The 9385-nt window shown below is 38.5% G+C and overlaps 1 pseudogene; it reads left to right on the top strand.

Annotated features, from left to right (window-relative positions):
- Window positions 1-5078: 5078 nt before the first annotated feature.
- LOC124105024 (large ribosomal subunit protein uL18-like) lies at window positions 5079-9041 on the top strand (annotated as a pseudogene).
- The last annotated feature ends 344 nt before the right edge of the window (window positions 9042-9385 follow it).

Raw genomic sequence — 9385 nt, 5'->3', positions numbered from 1 at the left:
TCTCTCTCTCTCTCTCTCTCTCTCTCTCTCTCTCTCTCTCGCCTTCCTTCCTTCCTTCCTTCCTTCTTTTTTCCTTCTTTCTGTCTTTCATGAATTCACAGACTCCTGTTGCTTTTGGTTCCTGTCTGCGGTACCACTGGTTTTCTGATGCAGCAGCACACCAGGATTCCTTTGAGGTCTCAGAGGCACACAGACATCTAGATTATACCAGGTCTCATTCATCCTCTGAAAATGGTGAGATTGAAGCCAGTTATGACTGTTTGGCATATGTTTCTTTCTTTTCTCTTCATCACAGAGATGAGCCAGGTTCTGGGATTCTCATTGATTAATTTGTGCTGACCAGGAGAGGGGCTCTGGCAGATGACTACAAAATAGTCCATCCTTTGGCTATACTCTGAGTGGCCCTCATGCATCTAGAATATGCTGGGTCCCATCAGTGCTCTAAGAGAGGTGAGATAAAAGCCAGTTCCTCAGACAGCCTCTGAAAATGTTGGAACACTGCACACTTGATCCAGCTCTCCCCTTCCAGAGAAAAGTTGAGATTTGGTGATTACTTTATTCACTTTATTGAACCACAAAGATAGGCTATATAAGTAATGACATGATAGTTCAAACTGCCACCATTTTCCCCAGAGGCTCACAGGTATCTAAAATGTTCCAGGTCCCATCAGTGCACCAAGACAAACGTGACAGAAGCCAGTCTCTCTGGCAGCCCCTGAAAAAGTTGGAAACTTGTACATACAGTCTAATCCTTTTCTTCCTCAGGAACTGAAATTTGGTGGTTTCCACCTTCTTGCTTTTCTGCTCTAGTTGAGGGGCTTAGCAGGTGCTTGCTTCCTAGTCTAAACTGCCGTCTTTGTTCTCATATCTCCTAGATGTCCACAGCATGCCAGCTTCTTACTTGCTTCAAGATAGGAGAGAAGGAACCAGTCCCGTGGGTAGAAGCCAGTCACTGGAAAATTTGGAATGTTGGATACACAGTCCATCTCTTCCCCTCCTCATGAGGAACCTAGGATTTGGGGGTTTCAGCAGTGCACTCTGTGTTGAGCCTTGGGGAGGGGCTACAGGGCGTACTTGCTTGATAGATATCCTCCACACTGCTCTTTTTGTTCTCAGGGACTCCCACACAGGGTCCCTTCCTGTTAAGACTCAGATTCAGGTAAGAAGTAAATCAGACCAGACCGATGGGCAGCCCTCAGAACATTGGACTTGGATGTACAGTTCAGACCTTTCCTTTCCTCCCCTGGAAGAAGCTGGTACTGCAGTTTCATAGTTCTCTGACACTGTGCTGGGAAAGGGGTTAGGGTTTCATGGGTTTTGCTACCAGCTTCAGTGTGGCTAGTTTCATGCTTCTTATGAAATAGGGTCTTCATTTTTCATAAAAAGACTTGATCTGTGTTTCTTTGAATCTGTGTGTCCATGAGGGAAGGAAAGGCCAGAACTTACCATAGAATTTCTCTGAGGTCACCTCCCAGTTTTTCTTTCTGCTTGGCTTTCTTTGATTTCCTTCTGCTTTTTCCCTGCAGAACTGCATTTCCTCCCAACACTGTCATGTTCCTGGACTAGTTTGCCTACCTTATTGTATCCAGCATAATCAAATCTCACTTAGATCTATCACTGGCTCATATTCATGTACATGTTTATAAATACTTACCTATCTGAATTTTGCAGTTTTTACAAATATGCTTTTCTGACTCAGTAACACATTGTGGGATTCGTTTTTTAACCAGGTATAGTTCTATTTTAATGGCTATTAACATTTCATTATGAAAGTGCACCAGTATTTTCTTCTTTTTCCTACTGAAGGTGGGTATCCTATCTCTAGTTTTTTCCCCACTACAAATATTGGCTTGGCACATGTGGTTTCAGATATTGAGGCTTTTATTTTGATGATAATTTTCAGGAGTGGAATTTCTTAGCCAAAAGGTTTTTCACCACCACACTTTCCTAATACCTTCCTTTACTGCTTATTGGTTGAAAAGCTGGGAGTGAAAATAAATTTTTTCTTTCTTTTATAAACCAAAAATTCTTGACAACCAGCATGCTGAGTTTCCTTGTGAGCTGAACTGTGGTCACTAATTTGGCCAGTGTTTTGCCTGAATTTTGGTTTGTTTAGCATTACAATCTATATGCAATTATAGCTAGAAGTATTTACAGTTGTTTTCATGTGGATACAGGTTTATATATATATATATATATATATATATATATATATATATATACACACACACACACACACACACACATACACACATATATATATATATATATGTGTGTGTATATATATACACACACATATGTATATAATCATACACACTTATACACATGAATATATATGTATATACAAATATGTGTATATATCCTTATTGAGTTTTTTTGTTAGTCAACACTATTATAGAACGCTGTTTTTTCTTTTTTTTTCGGTGGGGAGGGGGTGGTGGTGCTAGAGACTGGGAACCCAGGACCTTGCATGTGCCAAGCAAGTGCTCTCTACTGAGCTATACTTCCATCCAGGTTGAGTGGCTTTTTAAACTTTTAAAGTGCAATATGTACTGTTTTTCCCTTGAAAACAAAGTAAAGGTAAATTTCTCCTGATATTTGATGCTTAAATTTTAAATAGATGAAAAATAATATAGATTACAAATATTTTTGTCACAATGTTTAAGTTAGAAGGGTTACATGGAAAGACCACAAGAGATATTTTTTTCTTTTCATTTCACGTTGTTCTGGCTCTAAGATTACAGAATTTCTTCCTGAATTCTATTTCAGAGTTAACTTCATCAAATATGTTTTAAGCATCTAACCTAAATCCTCTTGTTTTTGTTTTCAGCTGTTTTTACTCTGTAGAGCAGGATCTATGACTTTTGGGGTCACATTAGAAACGTGACCCACAAAGACCCTTTATGAGTCCCCAAAACCAAGTCACTAGTGAGAGATCAAGCAGAAAGGAGAAAGCTGGTTTGAAGATCATTTGCAGGACTTGGATTTATGTGCTCATTTGCATAAGAAATACTAAAATATGATATTTAATTAGATGTAAACTGAACTTCAACAGGAAGTAAGACCACATTTTATTTGGAGATTACATCTCCACTGGGCTATAAAATGACTTCTGGCTGGGCACGGTGGTGCTTGCCTATGATCCTAGCAGTTTAGGAGTTTGAGGCAGGAGAACGTGAGTTCAAAGCCAGCCTCAGCAAAAGCGAGGTGCTAAGCAACTCAGTGAGACCATGTGTTTAACTAAAAATAATACAAAATAGGGCTGGGATGTGACTCAGTGGTTGAGTACCCCTGAGTTCAATCTCCAGCCCTCCCACCCAAAAATAAAAAATAAAAGATAAATGACATCTGTTTCTATCCTTACAAAGCTGTAATCGAGGAGTGGGATAGCTGGGTTAAACAGTGGTTTCATTCCAAATTTTCTAAGGCATCTTTATACTGCTCTCCAGAGTGGTTGCACCCATTTGCAGTCTCACCAGCAATGTATGAGTGTACCTTTTTCCCCACATCCTCACCAACACTTATTGTTGCTTGTACTCTTGATAACTGCCATTCTGACTGGAGTGAGATGAAATCTTAGAGTAGTTTTGATTTGCATTTATCTAGTAATTGAGGTATTAAACATTTTTTCATATATTTGTTGATCAACTGTCTTATCTTCTTCTGAAAAGTGTCTGTTCAGTTCCTTAGCCCATTATTGATTGGGTTATTTATTTTTTTGGTGTTAAGTTTTTTGAGTTCTTTATATATCCTGGATATTAGTGCTCTGATATATATGTAAAGATTTTGTCCCGCTCTGTAGGCTCTTTCTTCACATAATTGTTTACTTTGCCAAGAAGAAGCTTATTAGTTTGACTCCATACCATTTATTGATTCTTGATTTATATTGTTGTGCTTTTAGGCAAAAAAAACCCAAACAAACAAACAAACAAAAAAACACTTCATTCTTCATATGTACCAGAAACATATTTGAGGTTTACAAAAGAGAACTGTCCTTTTTGTGCCTGATTACTAATTACTGTGTGTTGTTAAAAATGTCCTTTGGTCAAAGTTGGTCACATGCCCAACTCAGATTCAAGGTGGAAATGCAGGCTCTGCCTATGTATGGAAAGATCTGCAGTGTCACATCACAAGGGTGTGGAAGGATGGAGGGGAAATGTATATCTGCCTATGGTCATTGCAAGCAGTTTATATCCTGGTCAGGTATGAAATCAATATTATGTTTTTATGAGAAGGAAAAACATTTTTATGATAAATAGAAAATTTGCCTGTCATAAATGCATGAGAATCAGTAGCATGTACTGCACTTACTGACTTGAGGTTGAACATTAGTTGACCTTGAGACAACTCAAGGGAAAAAACAACTATTCAATGTGAATTGATCTTATTCCCACATAAACGGTGAGAACAGACTCCACAGTCTTTGGTCCTGTTGAAATGTTTCTGTTGATTGTTGTCCTCCTTCTTTTCCTATACCATACTAGTGTGAGATGCACATTTTATTATGACTGAATGTAAAAACAGCAATGTGTCTGTCCTTCTTTAGGTGTTTGCCCAGCTATTGTGAACATGGGGGTGAATGTTCCCAGTCCTGGGACACCTTCTCCTTTGACTGCACTCATGTGGGCTATGCAGGAGCCACCTGCCATTCCTGTAAGTTACACAACCCTCTGCCTCTCCTTTCTGTTCTGATTTCCTGTTCATTTTGTGCATAAGTGTTTGTGTCTGTGAACCCCTGTACCAGAAGACAAGAAGCAAAAGTTTTTTTACAGACTCATTTTTGGCTGGTTTATTTTTAATCAATTTTATTTCCCAATGATGTTAAAGTAACTTTAAAAATTCATAACATCAAATACAACAGCATAAAGAGAAAAAAAGGCAAAAGAAAATAACCAGCAAAGGTAATATAAGTGTAGTAAAATAAAATATAGTAGGAATTTAAAACTAAATAAACTGCATCCAGAACACACAATGGGATATCTTGTTCTCTTCCTCAATCTGAGTACACATATAGTTCTCAGTTCTTGTCTTCCAAAGATAATGTGTGGCCAGAATATCAACATGTAATTGAATGAGGAATGCCTCAGAAGTATGAGAAGAGGTGCAAATGTGGCCGTACTTTTAGATAATGAGAAAACAGGTAAACTTTCAGGTCCTGGCCAGTCTTGCTCTTGTTTGATGGTGAAGGAGATGGAAAGAATTAACACATCTGCAGAATTTACCATATGCCTGCCCAATTTTAGTCCTCTGCATTTTTTTTTTACTGTTCTTGCAACTGTTTTTTTTTAATTGCTTTTATTTTTAAAATACATGACAGTGGAATGCATCATTCTCTGCATGTTTTAACTCCTTGAATCCTCAAAACAAGCATAGGAGGTAAGAGTTATTATTACCTACATTTGCACTTGAGGGAGGAAGGAGGCTGAGGAGATTTACATGGACTCACAGCTCTGAGCCTGGAGCCAGGGCTGTCAACCATCACCTATCTTCTTTCTCAAGAATTAGTCTCTGTCAGATTTCAAGCTAACAAAACTTTACTGACTACGAATTATTAGCTTTTAGAAGCATATGATTGAGCCCCTGAAATTCTCATGGTTTTCTGATTATTTACTTTTGTTTCTATTCACTTAGGACTTTTTATTTGTTTGTTTTAATTCGTATGTCACTCTTGATGTTTGGAGTCCCATCTCCACAGCACTTCCCCTCTCCCTTGGTTTTTAGAGGAGGAGCATGACATTTCACTCTTGCCTCCTTCAGTCCCTTCCTGCTGGGGTAATACCACCATTGTACCATTAAAAACCCTTTTATGAGCCTGGCACATTATGCATACCTGTGGGAGAATGAGACAAGAGGACTGCAAGTTCAAGGCCAGCTTTGGCAATTCAACAAGACCCTGAGTGATTTAGTGAAACCCTGTCTCAAAATAAAAATTATAAAGGACTGGGGATATAGCTTAGTGGTGGAACACTTTCTTAGCATGTGCAAGGCCCTGGTTTTAATACCTAGGACTGGGGAAAAAAACAACTATTCCATGTTAATTATTAATTTTATTCTCACATAAATGGTGAGACATAATGTAGAGAATGGATTGTCACAAATCTAACTTTGTAGGAACTGAATCCCAGGGAGCTAGTATATCAGTTTGGATTGAGACCCCTGGGTTTCCAGATGTTAGAGTTCCACAGAGAAGCAAAAGAAGGTGACTCTTCCCCTGCATATCCAGTGATCAGTTCCATTTGTATGTTCATTTATTTTTACTCTGCTAGGTAAGAATTTGCTAAGGAACTTCTCATTTAAAAGGGGATGGACATCTGATCTCGGAAACCTTGGGTTAAGGATGTGGCCACAGGTGCAGAGTTAGGACTGAGATGGTTTCTTTTACTTACAGCCTCTCCTATCACACTAGAAAAGTTTCTTAGACAAAGCAGATACCCACTAAATGTGTTTGGTATCAGTAGCTGTTATCTAAACATAAATCCAAGTAACCCTGAGAAGAAAAACTTAACTGATAAATGTAAAGGGTTTTCCTCCTGTGGCCCATGATTTGTTTTATTAACTGATTTTATTTTATTGTGATTCTTCTATGGGTATATCAAAGGAAAGTTGAATATTGCCAAATCAAAACCAAGTGATCATGGGGCCATTATTTTTTGGTGAAGTACACAACAGGGATTGAAGTTCCAAGTATAAAATTAATGCATATATATATTCCCATTTAGATTAAATTTTTCCTAATCATTCTTCCTCTTCCTTTGTTCTTATAGGCAATTTGAGCCCCAGCCCAAGTGTGTGTATGCGTCACTCTGGGCTATTTTCCTAGGTGGTTATTAGCATGTTTGTTTACAGAAATGTGAATGTAAGGGCTGGGGATGTGGCTCAAGTGGTAGCGCGCTCATGCGTGCGGCCCGGGTTCAATCCTCAGCACCACATACAAACAAAGATGTTGTGTCCGCCGAGAACTAAAAAATAAATATTAAAAAAATTCTCTCTCTCACACTCTCTCTCTCACTCTTTCTTAAAAAAAAAAAAAAAAAAAAAAGAAATGTGAATGTAAGTGGCCAAAATCCAAGCTTGATGGGAAAACAATCCATGTTGTCTGTACTTTTATCAGTTGGAGATGGTACTAGTTGGACTCTTGATTTGGAGGCCTCTGATTTTACACACTGGACCCTTGATCATATTTAACAAAAAATTTTTCTTTTGTAATATCCTTGAACTAAACAGACATTTCTGTGTCCTTTTATTCTGTGAGATGAGAGAAAAATAGTTTTTATACAGATCCCTGGGTCATTCTTAACTATTTGAAATGAGGGGAATACACACACATATATAATATACACCCATACATATAGAAACACATATATAGACACACAGTGGTATATAAATGCATACTATGTATGTGTGTGTGTATATGTGTATATATACACACTCACATATACATAGAGAGAGGGAGAGCAGTCACTGTGGAATGACCTAAGTTTGTATCCTCAGTTCTACTAGGATCTCTTGTCTTGGTGTCACTAGCATAACCACTGCCCAAGTCTGTCTGTTTGGACACCTCATCTGATGCTTTTGCATTTCTTTTCTGGTAGCTGTGGCCTGTATTTGAGGCTTTCTGAAGGGTTTTCCCATCAAGACAATGTGTGATTCACACAGGAGATGTCATAGATTGACTATTCATTTAAAATTGTGCTAAATATCAATTAGGTTCAACATGTGGAGATTTTAATCACTTGCCTTTTATATAGCAAAGCATTTGTTGTACAAATTAAAAAATTGTGATTAGGATAAATTAAAATTAAAAAGAGACATAAAATATTTTTGTTTAATTTTGATAATCATTTGCAAAGCATTTAAGAAAGTGTCTTTTAAAAATGAACTTAAAAATGGCATGAAGAACTTTTCTCCCCTGTAGGGCTGTTGGGCCTGCAGGTCTGTGTGGATCCGCAGACTCGGGCTGTGTTCCGCAGGATGGGGTTTCTTTTCTTTTCTTTTTTTTTTAGAGAGAGAGAGAGAGAGAGAGAGAATTTTAATATTTATTTTTTAGTTTTCGGCGGACACAACATCTTTGTCTGTATGTGGTGCTGAGGATCGAACCCGGGCCGCACGCATGCCAGGCAAGCGCGCTACCGCTTGAGCCACATCCCCAGCCCCAGGATGGGGTTTCTTAAAGTTGTCAAGAAGAGGGCAAAACTGATTACTATGCTTGGAAACGCTTGGTGATCCAGGACAAAAATAAGTACAACACACCCAAATACAGGATGATAGTTTGTGTAACTAACAGAGATATCATTTGCCAGATTGCTTATGCCCGTATGGAAGGGGATATGATAGCCTGCACAGCATATGCACGTGAACTACCAAAATATGGTGTGAAAGTTGGCCTAACAAATTATGCTGCAGCATATTGTACTGGCCTGCTGCTGGCCTGTAGGCTTCTCAATAGATTTGGTATGGAAAAGATTTATGAAGGCTAAGTGGAGGTGACTGGAGATGAATAGAGTGTGGAAAGCATTGATGGTCAACCTGGTGCCTTCACCTGCTATTTGGATGCAGGCCTTGCTAAAACTACAACTGGCAATAAAGTTTTTGGGGCCCTGAAGGGAGCTGTGGATGGAGGCTTTTCTATACCCCATAGTACCAAACGATTCCCTGGTTATGATTCTGAAAGCAAGGAGTTCAATGCAGAAGTACATAGGAAGCACATTATGGGTCAGAATGTTGCAGATTATGTGCGTTATCTAATGGAAGAAGATGAAGATGCTTACAAGAAACAATTTTCTCAGTATATAAAGAACAACGTTACCCCTGACATGATGGAGGAGATGTATTAGAAAGCTCATTCTGCTATACGAGAGAATCCAGTCTATGAGAAAAAGCCCAAGAGAGAAGTTAAAAAGAAGAGGTGGAACAGTCCTAAAATGTTCCTTGCCCAGAAGAAAGATCGGGTAGCTCAAAAGAAGGCAAGCTTCTTCAGAGCTCAGGATAGGGCTACAGAGAGCTAAACCAAACAACAGTTTTTTTTGTGTGTTTTTTTTTAAAGAGAGAGTGTGATTTTTTTTAAGACAGAGAGAGAGAGAGAGAGAGAGAATTTTTTAATATTTATTTTTTAGTTCTCGGCGGACACAACATCTTTGTATGTGGTGCTGAGGATCGAACCCGGGACGCATGCATGCCAGGCGAGCACGCTACCGCTTGAGCCACATCCCCAGCCCCAAACAACAGTTTTTCTATGAAGTTTTTTCAGATACAGATAATAAACTTATTGAACCAGAAAATAAATGTCATGAAGAGTTGCTGATGTGAATAATTCAACTATTGGAAAAATGTGTTTTAACATATAAATTGTTTTAAGTAAACAAAAGGTATAATTACTAAGTAAAGT

Source organism: Marmota monax, unplaced genomic scaffold (genome assembly GCF_021218885.2).
Source record: "Marmota monax isolate L192 unplaced genomic scaffold, Marmota_monax_Labrador192_F-V1.1 WCK01_AAM20220418_F8-fsc00608, whole genome shotgun sequence".
In the NCBI taxonomy this organism is placed as follows: Eukaryota; Metazoa; Chordata; class Mammalia; order Rodentia; family Sciuridae; genus Marmota; species Marmota monax.
The sequence above is the reverse complement of the archived record's forward strand: the minus strand, read 5'-3'. Positions and strand labels throughout refer to the sequence as shown.